Below are 22,562 nucleotides of genomic sequence, written 5' to 3'. Positions count from 1 at the left end.
ACCCTGCAGCGGCGGCTTCAAATAACCTGACCGCACACCGCACGAGACGTAGTTGAAAGACTCTTTATTTTTATTTCTCCCTTTTCTTTTATTTTTACCCCCTTTTTTTTCGGACCGACCTCCAGGGTCAAGGAATTGGGCATCGGCCGCCACCATGACTGTCCCCCACACTGCACAGCACGCGCCCGGGACAGACTACCCCACAGACCTGGGGCGTCACACTTACTAGAATTGTACCCCATAGATAACGTAACCACTTGGTGAAATTCCAGCAAAAAGTTTGGAGAGACTTGAAAGCAAGTCTTCAATTTCCTTTTTATTGCCCCAGTGAGAGATGTTGGGTATTGTTAGTTCCCATTAAATCTGTTCGGCTGCCCATATAGAGTAGACATACTGTCTGTTATGGGTGATACTTCCTTTTATTGCCACTTGTTTGATCTGATAACGTTTCGAAAGTGTAGTCTTCATGTGTTTTTCAAAAAATTCTGCATTTAATTCTAGAACATGAACAAAGATTTTATGAAACTTGAAAGGATTTTTTTAATTTAGTTTATTTGTACTCCAGGGGTATGAGTACAAGTATCATTACTTATATCTCCCTCATAGTAGTATCATACTGGCTCCTAATCTGATGCAATATGTAAGGCGTATTTCACCCTAGCACATATGCAGTCATCTTGTCTGTGCCTTATATACAGTAGGAACGTTTACTATAGGACACAATGAAAGGTCTGTATTGGTCTCTATGTCCCTAGTGTGTGCTCACAGTTGCAGCTAAATGTGCCTTCATTCAGTGTATATATAAGTATATTTAAGGCCTCAGAGTGGAACAGTATTAAAATTAGCTTGCGGAAAACATTCGAAAGCCGTGGTCTGACTTTCAGGAAGTTTGCTCACTCTTGGTTACTCATTGCTCCGTTAAGACTACAGTTGGCGCTTCATGTCTGTGATCACTGAATCATTCATTCGCTTTGACAAATGAGTCTAGTAAGGACTTTCTTCTAGATCAGAAACTGGCTATTACACGTTGAGCTGACTCACGGACGTGTCCTCTAGAACGATGGAAATGGCCGTTGTTTATTATTTCTTTGATTTTTTTTTTTTTCTTCTTAAGGCCCTGTGCACACTTGGCGTTTTTACCCGCGGTTTTGCTGCGGAAATTTCTTGAGAAATGCTTGTGATCTTTCTGCAGACATTTTCCCAGCAAAACCTATGGGAAAAACAAATAGCTGTGCGCACACTGCGTTTTTTTCTCAAGACAATTCTTTCTGAAGATTTTCTTGAGAAAATTTGCATGTCACTTCTTTTTCGCAGGTACCTGCGGTATACCCCCAGTATTTCACTCCATTCACTGTAATGTAATTAATCGCGAAATACCGGGGGTATACCGCAGGTAGCAAATGATGTGCGGTATATCCCCGGTATAGCCGCGATTTACCTGCGGTAATGCTAATCACTGCCTGCGGTTTTGCAGGGGAGTGATGTCATTATGCCAGGAAGAGGAAGCGGAGCAGAGTAAACACACACGTCACACTCCCTGGACGCCGCACAGAAGCACTTCCGTGTGACCTCCAGGTGCCCGTGCAGTCTCTGTCCCGCTCCAGCCCCGCGGCTGCCTGCACAGCAGTGTCAATGTCTGCTTGCAGTATCAAGAGCTTGTCACCCTGCAGTGCGTGCAGCCGAGGGGATGCCGAGCGCTGCTGTCAAGAGGTGAGATGAGATCATTACCTGTGGTGACGATCTCCTGCCTCCTGACGTCACCGCTGTCACTGCCGTCTGTGCCCGCAGCCCGAGACTGTCACTAGCGGTGACGTCACAGGCTCTCGCGATACTGCTGAGAACGTGGCGGGCATAGAAGGCAGTGACAGCGCTGACGTCAGCAGTGCAGGAGATCATCACAGCAGGTAATGATCTCATCTAACCTCCTGATGGCACCGCTCGTCATCCCCTGCAGTGACCTGGGTGACCTATTGATGTTCGCTCAAGTCACTGCATTACTCTCCCAGCCAATGGGGAACCTTCTGTTCTTCATTGACTGGGACAGTGACTATGGTATGGATCGTCGTGGGACCCCCTTATTGTATTATGCCGGACCCGGATTTGATTGTTTTTGTCAATAAATTGGTGAAAGAGGGAATGTGGGGAGTGTTTTTTCAAATAAACCTTTCTTTGTTGTCTATTTTTTATTTATTACTGACTGGGTTGGTGATGTCGGGTATCTGATAGACGCTTGACATCACTAACCCCAGGGCCTGATGCCAGGTGACATTACACATCTGGCATCAACCCCATATATTACCCCGTTTGCCACCGCACCAGGGCAACGGGATGAGTTGGGGCGAAGCGCCAGGATTGGCACATTTAATGGATGCGCCACTTCTGGGGCGGCTACAGCCTGCTATTTTTAGGCTGGGGAGTGTCCAATAACAGTGGACCTCCCTAGTCCCTAGTCTGAGAATATCAGACCCCAGCTGTCCGCTTTACCTTGGCTGGTGATCCAATTTGGGGGGGATCCCACGTTTTTTGTTTTAAATTATTGATTTAATGTAAAATAACAGCGTGGGGTGCCCTCTGTTTTGGATTACAAGCCAAGGTGAAGCTGCCAGCTGTGGTCTGCAGGCTACAGCCATCTGCTTTTCCCTAGCTGGCTACAAAAGATGCCCCCCACGTGGTTTTTTTTTTTTTTTTTTTTAAATTATTTATTTTTTGGCTAAATACATGAAAGCCACATGAAAGTCACTAAAGGGTGCCAGCGTAGAATATGCAGGGGGGTGGGACATTATATAGGTTTTTCTCATCTATCTGTCTGTCTGTCTATCTATTCGTCTATCCATGTTTCCCTCTATCCATTATCTGTCTATCTATTATCTATATTATTTATTGCAGTTCAGCATAAAAAAAACGCAGGGACCAACCTGTGGAAAAATCGCGGCAAAAACGCATGCGTTTTTCCCGCGGTTTTGGTACGTTTTTTTACCTCAGGTGCGGTAATCTTCAACTCCCAGAAGTTTCTCAAGAAATTTTCTTGAGAAAAATCACTTTTCTAGTGCGCACATAGCCTAAATGTTTATAAAACATGTAAACTAGTGCAGGAAGAAATACACTAGGTGTGCACATAATCTGGTGTATATTAGAAGAAAATCCTCTCTTTCCTAGGGATGGCACTACCCTTGTACACAGACCATGTGCGATATTGCACCTCAGTGAAAGCAATGAGGATGAGCTGCAATCCCGGAAACTGTCCATATACTGGGGTTGTGCAGGGAATAGAAATGTGGTTGTTTTGACATCTATCAATAATCCAGAATTTCCTTTCTTCCATTTGGGGTTTTAGCCTTCTTTTGTGGCACATGTTCATGATCTCAGTGATCTCCATTTTATTAGTTGGTTTTCCTTTTTCCCTGATTTTTTTTTTTCTCAACTGCTTGAATTTTAATAGTATCTTTCAGTCCTTAAAAATAAGACGACTTCCGTCTTTTTCATCTTCTGCAAGATTTAGCCTGATTTGGGGCAAGACACAGGTTTCCTTGTCAAACACAAAAAAAGATGTCAGCCAGAGAACAACAGTTAAAAGTAGCATTGATCTGTAACACAAGTGGCTTCACTAACCACTGGTTGAAGCAATACCAAAACTACTGAACATTACCCATTCTTTTTTACTGTCCAGAATCTCCTTGTACAGATCATGTTAAGTGTAGGACTGTTTTACGTTACAGATATGCCTATGTCAAAATCCAAGTGTGACCCTCACATTTCTGTCTGATATTCCTTTCATGTAAAGTGAGTTTCCCCAAGGATTAACCTCATTGTCATTAAATGAGACTAAGGGGTACTTTGCGCACTACGACATTGCAGCAGCAATGCTGCAATGCTGAGCGCGATAGTCTCCGCCCCCGTCGCAGCAGCAATATCTTGTGATTGCTGCCGTAGCGAACACTATTGCTACGGCAGCTTCACATGGACTCACCTGCCCTACAACGTCGGTCTGGCTGGCGACCCGCCTCCTTCCTAAGGGGGCGGGTCGTGCGGCGTCACAGCGACATCACACGGCAGGCGGCCAATAGAAGCGGAGGGGCGGAGATGAGCGGGACATAAACATCCCGCCCACCTCCTTCCTTCCGCATTGCAGCCGGGACGCAGGTAAGGTGATGCTCCTCGCTCCTACGGCTTCATACACAGCGATGTGTGCTGCCGCAGGAACGAGGAACAACATCGTACCTGTTGCAGCTGCTAAATTATGGAAATGTCAAACCCTACACCGATCATACGATAACGACGCTCGTTAATCGTATGTAAAAGGATTTACACACTACGACATCGACAGCGACGCCGGATGTGCGTCACTTTCGATTTGACCCCACCGACATCGCACCTGCGATGTCGTAGTGTGCAAAGGGCCCCTTAGGCTAGTTTCACACTTGGGTTGAACGCCATTCGTTGCATTGCGTTGTGTAACGGATGCAACGGATGTGTTGCATTTAGTGGCACAACGGATGCAATGGATCGTACAAAACAACGGAATCGGCTTTTTTTTTTTTTTTTTTTTTTTTTTTTTACAGTTTTACCGGCGGCAGACTATTGTGAACGATCAGCTGATCACCCGGCTGCCGTGCGCTGAGCTGATCGCTCACAGCAGCCGGTCGCCGGGCGCTCAGCTGATCGCTCACAGCAGCCGGTCGCCGGGCGCTCAGCTGATCGCTCACAGCAGCTGGTTGCCGGGCGCGCAGCTGATTGCTCACAGCAGCCAGCCGCCAGGTAATCAGCTGATCGTTCGGCCGCCGAGAATGTGGGCGGGGGGCGGGTTGGGTGGAACCAAGCGGTGCCATCGCGCTGAGGACAGGTGAGTGTGTGTGTGTACATGTAGAGTGGAGTGCGGGAGGGGGCGGAGCCAAGCGGGGAAGTGTCGGGCTCCCTGCACATGTAGCCAGGGTAAATATCAGGTAACTAGGCAAAGCTCTTTGCTTGGTTACCCGATGTGTACCCTGGTTACGGGTGCAGGGAGCCAGAGAGAGCATGCGCAGTGAAATCCTAAGGATTCCGCTGCTCAATAAAACGTTACATGATGCGTTCCTTCCGCCCGGTGGAAGCAACGCAGCGTCGGCCAGCGGAAGCAACGTAGGCACTTTTGGCACAATCCGTCATCCATACAAGTCTATGGGAAACAGCGGAATCCGTTAACGGATTCCGCTGTTTTCCAAAATGGAGGATTGTGACAGAAGGAAAAAACGCAAGTGTGAAAGTACCCTAATCCGTGGTGATTGCTCACTATTTCCACAGATATTTATTTATTTATTATTTTTTTTGTGGTGAAAAATCCACACAATTTTTTTTTTCTTTTTCTTTTCCTCAAGCACGGTTAAAGTGTTACAAAATTAGAAAACCTCCAAGACAAGAAATTGATGAGATGTAACTTGTTGTATAAGTAGAAAATAAAATAGAGTTGTCTTCCATTTCTGTGAGATTCCTGGGTCGTCTTGCATGCACAGCTCTTTTGAGGTCTAGCCACAGATTTTCAATGATGTTCAGATCAAGGGCCTGCAAGAGCCATTGTAAAACCTTTAGCTTGTGCCTTTTGAGGTCGTCTATTGTGGATGTGTGTTTAGGATCACTATCCATTTATAGAAGCTATCCTCTTCAACTTCTTCAGCCTTTTTACAATGATGTTATGTTTGCGTCAAGAATTTGCTCTTCCCTCTACCCGTGAAATGTTCCACGTACCATTGGCTGCAACACAACTCAAGTATGATTCATCCACCCCCTTGCTTAATGGTTGGTGAGATGTTGTTTTCCTTAAATTTTGTGCCCTTTTTCTCCACACATACCTTTTTGATGATTGTAGCCAAAGAGTTCTATTTTAACCTCCTCTATCCACAGGATTTGTTTCCAAAAATGCATTAGCTTGCTTTGATGTTCTTACATACTTCTGACGCTGAATTTTGTGTTTAGGAAACGAGAGGCTATCTTCTGATGACACTTTCTTTAAGGTAATATTTGTGCAGGTGTCTCTGAACAGTAGAACAATTTACCACAACCCCAGAGTCTGTTAAATCTTCCTGAAGGTCTTTTGCAGTTTAGCAGGGGTTTCTGATTTTCCTCTCTAGCAGTCCTATGAGCAGCTTGCACAGAAATTTAGCTTAGTCTTCCAGATCTCATCTTGACCTCTACTGTTCATGTTAATTGCCGTCTCTGAGTTACATTTTGGAACTGAGGAAAGGGCAACTTGAAAACACTTTGCTATCTTCTTATAGCCTTTTCCTGCTTTGTGGCCCTCCACCATTTTCTTTATCAGAGTGCTAGGCAGCTGCATTGAAAAACCCATGACTGCTGTTTTTTTTTTTTTTTTTTTTTTTTGGCACAAGATTAGAGGAGGCAAGGTTTTATAAAGCTATGAAATTTGCATCAACTGACCTTTCCTAACAGGCTGATTAAGATCTGAAATCTTGGTTAACGTTATCTAAGCACACACATTTCCAAGGGTGCCCAAACTTTTGCATCTGCCCATTTTCCTTTTTTGCAATTCTTAAAATGTAAAAGATGAAAATATATTTTTTCCTAAAAAAACAAAGGAAATGTGTCATTTTTAAAGGGAACCTGTCGCCAGTTTTTTACCCTATAAGCTGCGGACACCACCAGTGGTCTCTTATGTACAGCATTCTAACATGCTGTATATAAGAGCCTAGACCACTGTGTAGAACATAAAAAACACTTTATATTACTCACCTAAACCGGTCGCTGCGGTGGATGTGGGTCAAATAGGCGTCTTCGTCCTCCGGTGCCGGCACCGCCTCTTTCGGCCATCTTCATCCTCCTTCTGAAGCTTGTGTGCATGACGCGTCTACATCATAAACACTCGCTGGTCCCGCACATTCGCACTACAATACTTTGATCAGCCCTGAGCAGGGCAGATTAAAGTGTGCCTGCTCAGGACCTGAATGCCGGCAAGTGAGTATTACGTCGGACGCGTCATGCACCGCAGCTTCTGAAGGACGACAGAGGCGGCGACAAAGATGGCTAAAAGAGGCGGCACCGACACCGAAGGACGAAGACGTCCATCTGAGCCACATCCACCGCAGTGACCAGTTTAGGTGAGTATTACAGTCATATGAAAAAGTTTGGGCACCCCTATTAATGTTAACCTTTTTTTCTTTACTACAATTTGGGTTTTTGCAACAGCTATTTCAGTTTCATATATCTAATAACTGATGGACTCAGTAATATTTCTGGATTGAAATGAGGTTTATTGTACTAACAGAAAATGTGCAATCCTAATTTAACCAAAATTTGACCGGTGCAAAAGTATGGGCACCTCAACATAAAAGTGACATTTAATATTTTGTAGATCCTTCTTTTGCAAAAATAACAGCCTCTAGTCGCTTCCTGTAGCTTTTAATGAGTTCCTGGATCCTGGATGAAGGTATATTTGACCATTCCTGTTTACAAAACAATTCCAGTTCAGTTAAGTTTGATGGTCGCCGAGCATGGACAGCACGCTTCAAATCATCCCACAGATGTTCAATGATATTCAGGTCTGGGGACTGGGATGGCCATTCCAGAACATTGTAATTGTTCCTCTGCATGAATGCCTGAGTAGATTTGGAGCGGTGTTTTGGATCATTGTCTTGCGGAAATATCCATCCCCTGCGTAACTTCAACTTCGTCACTGATTCTTGCACATTATTGTGAAGAATCTGCTGATACTGAGTTGAATCCATGCGACCCTCAACTTTAACAAGATTCCCGGTGCCGGCATTGGCCACACAGCCCCAAAGCATGATGGAACCTCCACCAAATTTTACTGTGGGTAGCAAGTGCTTTTCTTGGAATGCCGTGTTTTTTTTGCCTCCATGCATGCTTTTGCATACCTCAGGCGACTCTGTTTGTGGCGTGCTTGCAGAAACGGCTTCTTTCGCATCACTCTCCCATACAGCTTCTCCTTGTGCAACGTGCGCTGTATTGTTGACCGATGCACATTGACACCATCTGCAGCAAGATGATGCTGCAGGTTTTTGGAGGTGGTCTGTGGATTGTCCTTGACTGTTCTCACCATTCTTCTTCTCTGCCTTTCTGATATTTTTCTTGGCCTGCCACTTCTGGGCTTAACAAGAACTGTACCTGTGTTCTTCCATTTCCTTACTATGTTCCTCACAGCGGAAACTGACAGTTTAAGTCTCTGAGACAACTTTTTGTATCCTTCCCCTGAACAACTATGTTGCATAATCTTTGTTTTCAGATCATTTGAGAGTTGTTTTGAGGAGCCCATGATGCCACTCTTCATAGGAGATTCAAATAGGAGAACAACTTGCAAGTGGCCACCGTAAATACCTTTTCTCATGATTGGATACACCTGCCTATGAAGTTCAAAGCTCAATGAGGTTACAAAACCAAATTAGTGCTTTAGTAAGTCAGTAAAAAGTAGTTAGGAGTGTTCAAATCAAGAAATTGATAAGGGTGCCCTGCCCATACTTTTGCACCGGTCAAATTTTGTTTAACCCCTTAACGACCGCCGATACGCCTTTTAACGGCGACAAATTAGGGTACTTCTTCCGATCCGACGCTTTTTAACGGCGGTCGGAAAAAGGGGTCTAGCGCCCCCCAGAGTCGGAAAATTTCCGGGGTCTCAGCTGCCGGGGGTAGCTGAGACCCTGGAGATCATGATTCAGGCCGGTTTTTCCGGTCCCCGCTTACCTGATGACCGGTATACACCATATACCGATGATCAGGTTACAGTAAATGGCAGCGCCGGTAAAAAATGATTTATCTCCCATCCGGCATAAATAAACATGTCAGAAGGGAGATAAATCTTCTCCCCGGTACCCTCTGGTCCCCCGGTGTCGCCAAAGTGCCCCACCCGACCACCCACCCCTCCCGAAAATCCAAGATGGCCGCGCGCACACCGGTGCGCACAGCAGCGCGCCGGCCGCATTTACCCATTTCCTCTGGTTTCTGTCGCATGTGCTATGACACATACGACAGAAAACTGCTGCCCAGGCCCTGCCAGGTCACCCCCTATTCCCCCTGGTGTTCCCCGGTGTCCCCCTTACCTGTCGGAGCGCTGATCCCCCGCGGCCCCCTCCTCCTTCTCACTGCACGCCGGTCACACGTGCAGAGCAGCTGACAGCTCAGCTTCCTGTGTACAGAGACGCTGGCTGCTGCTGCTCGGCACTCTGCAGCTGTGACCCGGGGAGGGTGGGTGCAAATTCTTTGCACCCACTCTCCTCAAATGGAGGGTCTGCACTCCTAGAAAATGGGGGATACGTTCCCTGAATGTGCCCCCCATATTCTAGAAGGTCCAGAATCGCCGCGGGACTTTCACAATGGATTACAGGGACCCGATTTTTTTTTTTTTTTTATTTCTGTCATTTAGTTATGTCTGGTATCAGAGAGACGCCGTGACATCACTAATTGCTGGGCTTGATGCCAGGTGACATTACACATCTGGTATCAACCCCATTTATTACCCCTTTTGCCACCGCACCAGGGCAACGGCATGAGTTGGGACGAAGCGCCAGGATTGGCACATCTAATGGATGCGCCACTTCTGGGGCGGCTGCGGCCTGCTATTTTTAGGCTGGGAAGAGTCCAATAACCATGGCTCTTCCCACCCTGAGAATACCAGACCCCAGCTGTCAGCTTCACCTTGGCTGGTGATCTAATTTGGGGGGACCCTACGTTTTTTTTTATTTATTTATTTATTTATAAATAATTAAAAAAAAAAAACAGCTTGGGGAGCCCTCCAAATTGATCACCAGACAAGATGAAGCTGTCAGCTGTGGTTTGCAGGCTACAGCTGTCTGCTTTACCCTAGCTGGCTATCAAAAATAGGGGGGACACCACGTCATTTATTTTAATTATTTTTTTTTCTTTTTGGGCAAAATACAAGGCTAGGCATCCTTTAGTGCCACATGAAAGGCACTAAAGGGTGCCAGCTTAGAATATGCAGGGGGGTGGGATGTTATATATGTTTGACATCTATCCATTCATCCACTGTAGCATTTTAGGCTGTGTGCCCACAATCAGGGTTTGCAGCGTTTTGGGCCAGAGTGTTTTCCCTGCGTCCATAATGCTGCCTTGTGCAGTAGAAGCACAGTGGAAGGATTTTTAGAAATCCCATGCCCACTGTGCTTCTTTTCTCCGCAGCATAAACCGACCTGTGGCGCAGCTTCCCGAGCCTCAGCATGTCAATTTATGCTGCGGAGATGAGTGTTCTCTGCAGGTAGAATAGAACTAAAGTCCACAGCAGCCTGAACCCAAACCGTGGGCATGGGCAGCTGCGTTCTCCCATGGACAACACTAAGGCCCTGTGCGCACTGGAAAATGGAATATTCTCAAGAAAATTCCGCAGGTATTCATAGATTACCGCACCCGCGGTAAAAAACTGCGGCAAACCGCACCCGAAAACCGCATGCGGTTTGCCCGCGGCATTGTTCGCGGTATTGCCGCGGTTTTGCCGCGTGCGGGTTGGTATGTGCTTTATTGCATTCAATGCAATAAAGCACATTGAAAAGAAAAGAAAAAAAAGGCATTTCATTCTGAGATATAGAAATAGATAGAAGAATAGATAGACAGAGGGATAGATAGAAGGATGATAGATAGATAGATAGATAGATAGAGTCCCTGTGAGCACACTCTGCATCTCACGGTCGGCAGTGAATTCACATTACCGGTCGTGGGAAATGCCCTGGAGTTACCTCTGTTGTCTCGCTGCGAGGCTGCATTCAGCGCTGTGTGTCAGTCGTGGCTGGATGCAAGCATCGCAGGACGCCGGAGCTGTGGATTATGTCGGAGCTTTGTTTCGGGGGGGGGGGGAGGGGGTTAATAAAAGGGTGAACGAGGCTTATTTGTGTTTTATTTAAAATAAAGGATTTTTCGGTGTGTGTTTTTTCACTTTACTTACGGGTTGATCATGTCAGCTGTCTCATAGACGCTGCCATGATCAAGTCTGGAGTTAATGGCGGTGATCCGCCACCATTAACTCCTTGTATTACCTTGACTGCCACTGCTACACGGCAGCAGGAAGAGCCGGGGACACTCCGGTACTGCCGCATAATGCATGCGACAGTGCCGGGGCAGCTGCGGCTGATATTCTCGGCTGCGGGAGGGGGAGTGAGGCGGGGGACATTAACCCTGCCCCTCTCCCTCCCCAGCCTGAGAATACCGGGCCACCGCTGTGTGTTTACCTCGGCTGGACAGTAAATATACAGCGGAGCCCACGTGTTTTGTTTTCTATATTTCCGTTTGATTTCTATGTGTATTCTATGTGTCTGTGTTCTATGTCTGTGATGTCTGTGTGTGTCTGTGATCTGTGTGTGTTTACTCTCTGCTCTGCTTCCTCTTTCTGTAATGACATCACTTCCCTGCAAAACCGCAGGCAAGTGATGTACATTACCGAAGGTAAACCACGAAATACCGCAGGGAATAACGCAGGAAAACGCAGTGAACCGCACAGAATTTGCTGCCTGCGTTATTCCCTGCGGGATTTCACGATTACATTGGAGTCAATGGAGTGAAATCCCGCAGCGATGTGCGGAAAAGAATTGACATGCAATTGTTTTTGCTGCGGGAATCCCGCAGCAAAACACGCAGCTGTCAAAATCCGCCTAGTGCGCACAGGATTTTTTTTTCCCATAGGTTTTGCTTGTGATTCACTGCAGAGATGTTATGAACATTTTCTGTAGCGAAACATGCAGCAAATCCGCAGAAAATCCGTGGCAAAATCCGGTAAGTGCGCACAGGGCTTAAAATCTCTGCAGGAAGGCTGACACTGAGTACTAGACGCTGTGTTGCTGGATCATGGCCACATAGCCTAACAGTGAGAATATTGTTGCTAAAGCAACATTTTTGTGAAGTACTGGTGGATTCAAAATGCTTACTATACTCCTGAATAAAATCCTTGAGGGGTCCAGTTTCCAAAATGGGGTCACTTTTGGGGTGTTTCTGATGTATAGTTACCCAAGAGGCCCTGCTAATGTGACATGGTGCGCACAATTTATTTCAACTTTTCCAAAATTCAAATGGTGCTCCTTCCATTCCAAGCCCTCCCATGTATTCAAACAGAGGTTTTTGGCCACATATGGGGTATCCCTGCGCTCACAAGAAATTGGATAACAACCTGTGAGGTCCACGTTTTGTTGTTGCCTCTTGAAAAAGTGAGAAATGTGATGCTAAAGAAACATTTTTGTGAAAAAAAATGAAAATTTTCAACATGGCAACCTAAGCTTATCAAATTCTGTGAAGTATTCGTGGATTCAAAAGGCTCAATATACACCTAGATAAAAGCCTTGAGGTGTCTTGTTTCCAGAATGGGGTCACTTGTGGGGGACCTCCACTGTTTAGGCACCTTAGGGGCTTTCCAAATGCGACATAGCGTCCACTAATTATTCCAGCCAAATGTTCAGTCAAATGGCACTTTTTCCCTTCCGAGCCCTGCTGTGCACCCAAACAGTTGATTTCCACCACACATAAGGTATCAACATACTCAGGAGAAATTGGACGATAAATTTTATGCTGATTTTTTTTCCTTTTACTCTTGTTAAAAAAAAAAATAAGCTATCTGGTTGAAGTAACAATTTTGTGGTAAAAATGTATTTTTTTTTTTATTTTCACAGCTCAACATTAAAAACTTCTTTGAAGAACCTGAGGGTTCAGGGTACTCACCAAACATCTAGATAAATTCCTTGAAGGGTCTATTTTCCAGAATGGGGTCACTTGTGGGGGACCTCCACTGTTTAGGCACCTCAGGGGCTCTCCTAATGCAACATGGTGTCCGCTATTGATTCCAGCCAATTTTGCAGTCAAATTGCACTCCTTCCCTTCCGAGCCCTGCCGTGTGCCCAAACAGTTGATTTCCACCACATATAAGATACCACCAAACTCAGGAGAAATTGCACAATAAATTTCATGGTGATTTTTTTTCCTGTTACCCTTGTGAAAAAAAAACTACCTGGTTGTAGTAACAATTTTGTGGTAAAAATTTATTTTTTTATTTTCATGGCTCAACGTTATAAACTTCTGTGAAGCACCTGGGGGTTCAGGGTACTCACGAAACATCTAGATAAATTCCTTGAGAGGCCTAGTTTCCAAAATGGGGTCACTTGTGGTGTTTTTTTGCTGTTTACGTACCTTTAGGGGTCCTCCAAATGCGACATGGTGCCCGCAATCTTTTTCAGCCAAATTTCCTTTCCAAAATTCAAATATTGCTCCCTTTGTTCCAAGCCCTCCCATTTGTCCAAACGAAGGTTTCAGACCACATGTGAGGTATCACAGCGCTCATAAAAAAAGTGGGTAACAAACATGTGGGTAACATTTTTGGAATTACCTCTTGAAAAAGTGAGATAATTGATGCTAAATCAACATTTTTGAGAAAAAAATGACAATTTTCAATATGACAATGTAACGTTATCAAAATCTGTGAAGTACCTGTGGGTCCAAAATGCTCACTATATCCCTCGATAGAAGCCTTAAGGGGTCTAGTTTCCAAAATGGGGTCACTTGATGGGGGTTCCTGCTGTTTAGGTACCTTAGGGGATCTGTAAATGCAACATGGTGCCCGCAATCTGTTTCAACCAACTTTGCTTTCCAAGATTCAAATATTGCTCCTTTCGTTCCAAGCCCTCCCATTCACCCAAACAAAGGTTTCTGACCACATGTGGGGTATCGGCGCGCTCATAAGAAAGTGGGGAACAAAGTGTGAGGTCCAATTTTTGCTGTTACCTCTTGAAAAAGTAAGAAAATAAGTGCTAAAGCAACATTTTTACGTAAAATGTTAATTTTTATTTTTTTTTAATTCCACATTACTTTAGTTCCTGTGAAACACCTGAAGGGTTAATAAACTTCATGGATGTGGTTTTGAGTACCTTGAAGGGTGCAGTTTTTAGAATGGTGTCACTTTTGGGTATTTTCTTTCACCTAGGCCTCTCAAAGTCACTTCAAATGGGATGTGGTCCCTAAAAAAAATGGTTTTGTAAATTTTGTTGAAAAAATGGGAAATTGCTGATGAACTTTGAACCCTTCTAACTTCCTAACCCCAAAAAATTTTGTTTCAAAAATTGCGCTGATCTAAAGTAGACAAGTGGGAAATGTTATTTATTAACTATTTTGTGTGACATAACTCTCTGGTTTATGGGCATAAAAATTAAAAGTTTGAAAATTGCAAAATTTTAAATTTTTTTTTCTCAAATTTCAATTTTTTTCACAATTTTTTTTTTTATTTTATCATCCTAAATTTACCTCTAACATAAAGTCCAATATGTCACGAAAAAACAAGCTCAGAATCACCGGGATCCATTGAAGCGTTCCAGAGTTATAACCTTCTAAAGTGACACTGGTCAAAATTACAAAAAATGGCCTGGGCATTAAGTACAAAACTGTCTTCGTCCTTAAGGGGTTAAATGCGGATTGCACATTTTCTGTTAGTACAATAAACCTCATTTCAATCCAGAAATATTACTGAGTCCATCAGTTATTAGATATATGAAACTGAAATAGCTGTTGCAAAAACCCAAATTATTATAAAGAAAAAAGGTTAACATTAATAGGGGCGCCCAAACTTTTTCATACGACTGTATAAAGTGTGTTTTTTATGTTGTACACAGCAGCCTGGGCTCTTACATGCAGCATGATAAAATGCTCTATATATAAGAGCCCACTGGTGGTAGCCGCAGCTTATAGGGCAAAACACTGGTGACAGGTTCCCTTTAACTTTTATACCTTTTTTAGAAATAATTTCATCTTCACTTTGCTTAACTATTCACAATAACAGTAATTTTGATCAAAGGTGCCCAAACTTTTACATGCCCCTGTAGCTCAGATAATGAAGACTTCAAAACAGCAACACACTTAACCCCTTAACGACCACAGATATGCCTTTTAACGGTGGCAGGAAAGGGTACTTATTCCTTTGCGCCGCTTTTTCATGGTGCTCAGGAAAAAGGGTATAGCGCCCCCCAGCGTCAGAAAATCTTTAAGATTTCAGCTTCCGGGGGTAGCTGAGGCCCTGAAGATAATGATCCAGGTCGGTTTTCCGGTGTCCGGTCACGAAAGCGCCGTTACAAAATGTGTATATCAGTGAGCACGTAAAAGTTAATGCAGCACCGGTATAAAAAAAATATTAATCTCCCATCTGGCATGATCAAATATGTCACATGGGAGATGAATGTCCTCCCCCGGTCCCTGGTGTGGCCAAAGTCTCCTCCCCCACCCCATCCCCCTCCCGATCTAAAATGGCGGCCGCATGAGTTGTGTGCCAGCGACATTCATCCTCCTCTGAGTTCTGTGCAATCTGACAAGTCAGATGACACGGGTCCCAGTCTCCTCCGGTCACCCCTGGTCCCCTCGGTACCTCTCCTGCAGTGTTGATCCCCCGCAACCCCTGTTTATCATTTTCTTCAGAAGAAATGCTGGCCGCGTTCACAGAGCGGCTGTCAGCCGGCTCCCTGCGTGCAGTGACACTGAGCTAAGTGCAGCTGAGCACACACTGCTGTATTGTGGACCCGGGTAGTGTGAGTGCAGTATTCTCAGGTCACTGCACCCACACTGCTAACATGGACAGCCTGCACTTCCAAAAAATGGGGGATACATTCCCGGAGCGTGCCCCCCATATTCTGGAATGAGGTTACTGCAGGTCACTCTGCCTTCAGTTGGACCGGGGCAGTGTGAGTGCAGTATTCTCACTCAGATCACTGAACCCTGCTCACATGGAGAGCTTGTACTTCCAGAAAATGAGGGATACGTTCGCTGAGCATGCCCCCCATATCCTGGAATACAGAATCGTCATGGGACCTCCAAAATGGATTACGGCGGACCAGATTTTTTTTTCTTCAATAAATTTGTGGAAAAGAGGGAATGTGTTGGGGAGCGTTTTGTCAACATTTTTTTTTTGTCTATTTTATTATTGACTGGGGTGATGTCTGGTATCTGATACATGCTGTGACATCACTAACCACAGGACTTGATGCCTGGTGACATTACAGCTGGTATCAACCTCATATATTACCGGGTCATTCCACATCAAGTGGACCAGTTTTAAAAATCGTCCCCACTCGACCTCCGATTTTGTTGAAAATCTGTTAGGATGTACATGTATGTTTGAAAAGAGATTCTGTAAATTTTTAGGGCCAGATCTCAAATACATTGGGCACTGTTGACCTTTCACTGGAGGCCCCCCCCAAGCCTGCGGCTTCAGCTAAGAGGATTTTGCAAACTTTGGCATATAGCCATTAGAGTTCTATACTGGCTATGATGCTGAAATTTGGCATACTAGCTCAACTTTTGCTGCTAAACACGATAACATTACCGGCTATGACAAAACAATATTTCGGCCGCAATTTTGTGTCAAAGTAGCTTGTAAAAAAGCGTCGCATAAAATTTATGCCTAACTTTGCCCATATATAACTCAAGACCAAAAACCAATAGTAACTGGTGCTTTGCCCTGTACACTAAACATCTACATGACTTTGCATTGCTGCAATATCATGGTCAAAGCATATGTATTTGTGGAAATATTCACACCCACATATGATGAAAAACGTAAAAAAACCCCGAATTTTACCTATTTTTAGGTCAAATTTCTCAAAAAGGGTACCCCTAAAATATATTAATTCTGATATAATTATAAAGAGCACATTTTTCTCTACAAGGATCATTGTTTTTTTTTTTTTTTGGAGTCTCTCCGTTTAAGAAAAGAAAAATGCCACTGAACATGGTGTTATTTATGCGCGTAATGCATTGATTTTGTGTTTTGATTTTCAGATTCTTATCACATGTTACAGAGTTGTATTGTTGCTAGCAATGTCTATTATAATCAAAAACCTATAAACCTTTTTATTTATGAAAAGTTATTGACTATTGTTACAATTTAATGCATATATTATTTATTTTTTAGCGATGGAGAATGAAATTGATGAAGAATCGGCCCAGTGCTCTATCGGCCTTGCGAACAATTCGAAGTGCCACCTTAAGACATTCACCCATAGCAAGAATGAGTTGAAATTGTTTACAAGCTTTGAATTGGATGAACAGAAATTGCTGTGTCGATGAGTGGGACTAAATTTTGACGAACATTCACAAATCTGTTTACACCATGAAGCTTCATTCGTGACCAAATATGAGCATTTGCAAAAATCATGTTGCAATCCTTTTGGGAAGAAAGGTCATAACACCAAAAAGAATTTGCGAGCTATCAATTTGTTAGCAGCTGACCAGTTGAACGAATTTACAAAGAATGATGTGAAGCCTGGCCAGAAGATGTGTGCATCATGTCGAAAAGAATTTGCTAACAGGAAAAAATCAGCTGATCCAGTTTCCTCTGAATCAGATCCAGATGGAATGGATTGAAATGAAAGGGCATTTATCACAACTGCCAAGCATACAGTCCTTGGATTCAATTCCACAGACCATTTTGCATATGAGCTCTTTGTAGTCATCATTGATTGGACATGCTGCAAGCATTAGTTTGACATTTTAGTGAATGGTACACACACAAACGGAATGTGTTCCAGCAGATCCAACGGTTACGCACCACTTTGGCCGAAGCTCACAAAACTTGGAAAATCCAATTTCAGGGCCATTCCGATCCCGATAGGCAACAAACATTTCCCTCATATTGCTCAGTAATAGTCGCTTTTGCATCTGTTTTTGTTTCTCCTGCTATTTGCACTGATACATAGTTTTTTTTTTACCAGGGCACATTCGACTGAATTAATCAACCTCAAAAAATGCCTGCACCTTTTTCTTCACTTCCTCAGAAACTTTCTTGCCACAGTTGATTCTAGGTAAGGCTAAGATCCCATGTTCACATTTAAGCTTTCGAGCTTGTTTGACCATTCGTTCAGAGACACTGAATTCGTCTGATATAGCCTTAATGGACCAACTTTTAGGTGCCAATGTCAAGATTTGGACCTTTTTTGCCCGACTGGAAACCTGCAGCTTTTGCTTCAAATCTGCCAAAAGGTGATTGTAATCCAGACACATTTTGCACTGTGCTGTTTTTGTTTGCTCAATGTCTTTCCGCTCAAGCCCTCCAATTGAAGCAATCTTGCTAGAAAATGCATTTTGTACCTGGCTTAGCTTTCTCCTTGCATATCCAAGTGAATCCCGCTGGCTTACCCGTGGATATTTCAGAGAAGAGATGCCAATACATGTTAAGCTTGAATTTAGACTTTCAGGAGAACATTCCATTCCATCTGGATCTGATTCAGAGGAAACTGTATCAGCTGATTTTTTCTTGTTAGCAAATTCTTTTCGACATGATGCACACATCTTCTGGCCAGGCTTCACATCATTCTTTGTAAATTCGTTCAACTGGTCAGCTGCTAGCAAATTGATAGCTCGCAAATTCTTTTTGGTGTTATGACCTTTCTTCCCAAAAGGATTGCAACACGATTTTTGCAAAAGCTCATATTTGGTCAAGAATGAAGCTTCATGGTGTAAACAGATTTGTGAATGTTCGTCAAAATTTAGTCCCACTCGTCGACGCAGCAATTTCTGTTCATCCAATCCAAAGCTTGTAAACAATTTCAACTCATCCTTGCTATGGGTGAATGTCTTAAGGTGGCACTTCGAATTGTTCGCAAGGCCGATAGAGCACTGGGCCGATTCTTCATCAATTTCATTCTCCATCGCTAAAAAATAAATAATATGCATTAAAATGTAACAATAGTCAATAACTTTTCATAAATAAAAAGGTTTATAGGTTTTTGATTATAATAGACATTGCTAGCAACAATACAACTCTGTAACATGTGATAAGAATCTGAAAATCAAACACAAAATCAATGCATTACGCGCATAAATAACACCAAGTTCAGTGGCATTTTTCTTTTGTTAAACTGAGAGACTCCAAAAAAACCCAATGATCCTTGTAGAAAAAAATGTGCTCTTTATAATGATATCAGAATTAATATATTTTAGGGGTACCCTTTTTGAGAAATTTGACCTAAAAATAGGTAAAATTTAGTTTTTTTTTACGTTTTTAATCATATGTGGGTGTGAATATTTCCACAAATACATATGCTTTGACCGTGATATTGCAGCAATGCAAAGTCATGCAGATGTTTGGTGTACAGGGCAAAGCACCAGTTACTATTGTTTTTTGGTCTTGAGTTATATATGGGCAAAGTTAGGCATAAATTTTATGCGACGCTTTTTACAAGCTACTTTGACACAAATTTGCGGCCGAAATATTGTTTTGTCATAGCCGGTAATAATGTTATCGTGTTTAGCAGCAAAAGTTGAGCTAGTATGCCATTTCAGCATCATACCCAGTATAGAACTCTAATGGCTATATGCCAAAGTTTGCAAAATCCTCTTAGCTGAAGCCGCAGGCTTGGTGGAACCTCCAGTGAAAGGTCAACAGTGCCCAATGTATTTGAGATCTGGCTCTAAAAATTTACAGAACCTCTTTTCAAACATACATGTACATCCTTATAAATTTTCAACAAAATTGGAGAAGGTCGAGTGGGGACCACTGGTCCACTTGACATGGAATGACTCTACCCCGTTTGGCACTACACCAGGGCAACGGGATGAGCCAATGCCAAGCGCCAGGAGTGGCACATCTAATGGATGCGCCACTTCTGGGGCGACTGTGGCCTGCTATTTTTAGACTGAGAGGGGCCAAATAACCATGGCTCTTTCCATCCTGAGAATACCAAACCACAGCTGTCCCCTTTATCTTGGCTGGTAATCCAATTTGGGGGAGACCCCATGTGTTTTTTTTTTTTTTATTAATTATAACTTATTAATAAAACAGCATGGGGTGACCTCCAAATTAGATCACCAGCTAAGGTGAAGCTGACAGCTGGGGTCTGCAGGCCGCAGCCATCTGCTTTACTTTAACTGGCTATTAATAATGGGGGGACCCCACGTCATTTTTTAAAATGTATTTATTTTTTGGCTAAATACAAGACTAAACACCCTTTAGTGCCACATGAAACTCACAGAAGGGTGCCAGCTTAGAATATATAGGGCAGGTGGGACATTATATATGTGTTTGACATCTGTCCATCCATTCATTCATCCTAGCTTTTTAGACTGTGTGCCCATGATCAGGATTTGCAGCGTTTAGTACGCAAGGTGTGTTTTCTGCATCCATAAAGCTGTATTGTACAGTACAAGCGCAGTGGAAGAATTTTTAGAAATCTCCTGCCCACTTTGCTTCTTTTCTCCACAGCATAAACTGACCTGCGGCGTGGCTTCCTGAGCCACAGCATATCAATTTATCCTGCGGAGACGAGAGTGTTCTCTTCAGGGAGAATAGAGCTAAAGTCCACAGCAGTCTGAACTCGGATCATGAAAAAAAATAAGCACCAGGCACTCCAATTGATGTGAAAAAAGAATAAATTTTATTGCAACTTCAAACAGTTCAACGTTTCGGTCGCTGATTGGACCTTCTTCAAGAACCTGTCTTATGATGGTTGAAAAGCGAACAAAGGAAGTTAAAGTATGGATAAGAAACCAGGTGGGAAGTGGACCTGTTCTAAAAAGGTTTTGAATGGAAATTCACTTATAGCAAACTGTGTGTAAATCAGTAACCAGTAGTGATGAGGATTGCTCCAGAAAGGGCAGAAAAGAGATGTGCGGTATCCACCGCTTGTAATAAAGATAAGGTAATCTGGCTGACGTCACCGAATGGGCAAGAGTATAACATGCGGTATCCACCGCTTGTTGAGAGTGTGGTGACTAAGGTTGCCGTTACCAGGAAGAGAGAGAGAGAGAGAGAATCACATGGTTTCAACTGCTAGTGGAGAGCGCTTCTTCCCTTTCGAGTCCTGCCATGCGCCCACACAGTTGATTTCTACCACATGTGAGGTATTATCGTACTCAGGAGAAATTGACCAATACATTTAGAATGCTATCACTTTTGTTTTGTTTTTTTTTTGGTCACCTAGACATCTCAAAGTCAATTCAAATGTGATGTGGTCCGTAAAAAAATGATTTTGTAAATTTTCTTGAAAAAATGAGAAATTGCTGATGAACTTTGAACCCTTCTAACTTCCAAACCCCAAAAACTGCGTTGATGTAAAGTAGACATGTGGGAAATGTTATTTATTAACTATTTTGTATGACATAACTCTGGTTTTAGAACATAAAAATTATAAGTTTGAAAATGGTGACATTTTCATAAAATTTCCGAATTTTTTTTTTTTCCCAACAAATAAAAGCAAAAAATATCCTAAATTTCCCACTATCATGAAATACAATGTCACAAAAAACAATCTCAGAATCACTGTGATCCGCTGAAGTGTTTCCGAGTTATAACATCATAAAGTGACACTGGACAGAATTGCAAACAATGGCCTGGTCATGAAGTACAAAACTGTCTTCGTACGAAAGGGGTTATCCGGCTTATTTTGCCTTTTTTTTTTTTTTTTTTTTTTTTTTTTTTGTAATTTCACTATGGGGCTACATTGGGGCAGGTAAGTAGATAGTGACTACTTACCTGCCCTGCTGTCAGCCCCTCTCCCCCGGTGCAGAGCGGTCATATGACCGCAACTGTCGTGATTTTGCTGCTTCCTGTGATTTCATGTCAACAGGGGCAGAACCATGTTGACATGCAAAACAGCTAGTGCATGTTGCCGCCCTGTTGGGTGGGTACCGTGCCTGGAGTCCTTTCCCCCCTTCCCCGCACCCTCCCACATATCAGAGACAGCAGCTGATGCATCTAAGGAAGCTGGAGAGCTGCATACAGAGCTTGTGTCTGAGCAGCGCCCTGGAATCTCCTTTGTCAGCTGCGGCCCCTGCACCGGCAGCGTTCATCAAGGGGGTTGCAGCTGACAGCGCAGAGGACCGATTCCCCGGCTCTGCTCAGATGGGAGCTCTGTATACAGCTATTGCAATGATCAGCCGCCGATCAATCAGAGGCAGCAGCTGACACCGAGGGAACGAGGACAGGTGAGAAGGATTTGTCTGTTTTTGTTTTTTTTTTTTTTGCATGTGTGAAGTATGGCAGAATAGGGGACACTACTACATGATGGAAGAGGAGCAGGAAAGGGGCCATTACTATAGGATGGGCACAAGGATGGGGCACAGTACTATAGCATGGGCACAAGGATGGGGCACAGTACTATAGCATGGGCACAAGAATGGGGCACAGTACTATAGCATGGGCACAAGAATGGGGCACAGTACTATAGCATGGGCACAAGAATGGGGCACATTACAGGTTGGGGGCATTACGATACGATGAGCACAAGGATAGGCATGTTACTACATTATATGTGCCCATATTGTGCTGTCCTAGAGGTCTGTGCTGAGCAGAATACTGACAGCCAATGGCTGGGCAGAGGGCGGGGCTGGACACTGAGGCCGAGCAGTGCCAGCTCTGACTGAGGTTTGGCAGCCAAGGATAGCAACAAGTCAAGTTTGCTTGAGGCTGCATGTAAACAAAGAGGCTGCAGAAATAAAGGGATACTTCAAGAGGAACAAAAGTTAGAAATAAAAAAAAAAATTAATGTAGGGGTGATTTATGACAATACAGCACAGATTAGCTTAAAAAAAATATTTTTTTGCAGTGTATGTCGGACAACTCCTTTTTAAGGGGTTAAAAAAGGATGAAAGTCATAACC

The 22,562-nt window shown here is 43.6% G+C and overlaps 1 protein-coding gene across 1 annotated transcript in view; it reads left to right on the top strand.

Annotated features, from left to right (window-relative positions):
- LOC142254504 (solute carrier family 13 member 1-like) overlaps window positions 1-22,562 on the top strand; it is a 244,630-nt gene that overhangs the window by 20,794 nt on the left and 201,274 nt on the right. The window lies entirely within an intron of this gene.

Source organism: Anomaloglossus baeobatrachus, chromosome 10, assembly GCF_048569485.1.
Source record: "Anomaloglossus baeobatrachus isolate aAnoBae1 chromosome 10, aAnoBae1.hap1, whole genome shotgun sequence".
NCBI classification, from domain to species: Eukaryota; Metazoa; Chordata; class Amphibia; order Anura; family Aromobatidae; genus Anomaloglossus; species Anomaloglossus baeobatrachus.
The sequence above is the reverse complement of the archived record's forward strand: the minus strand, read 5'-3'. Positions and strand labels throughout refer to the sequence as shown.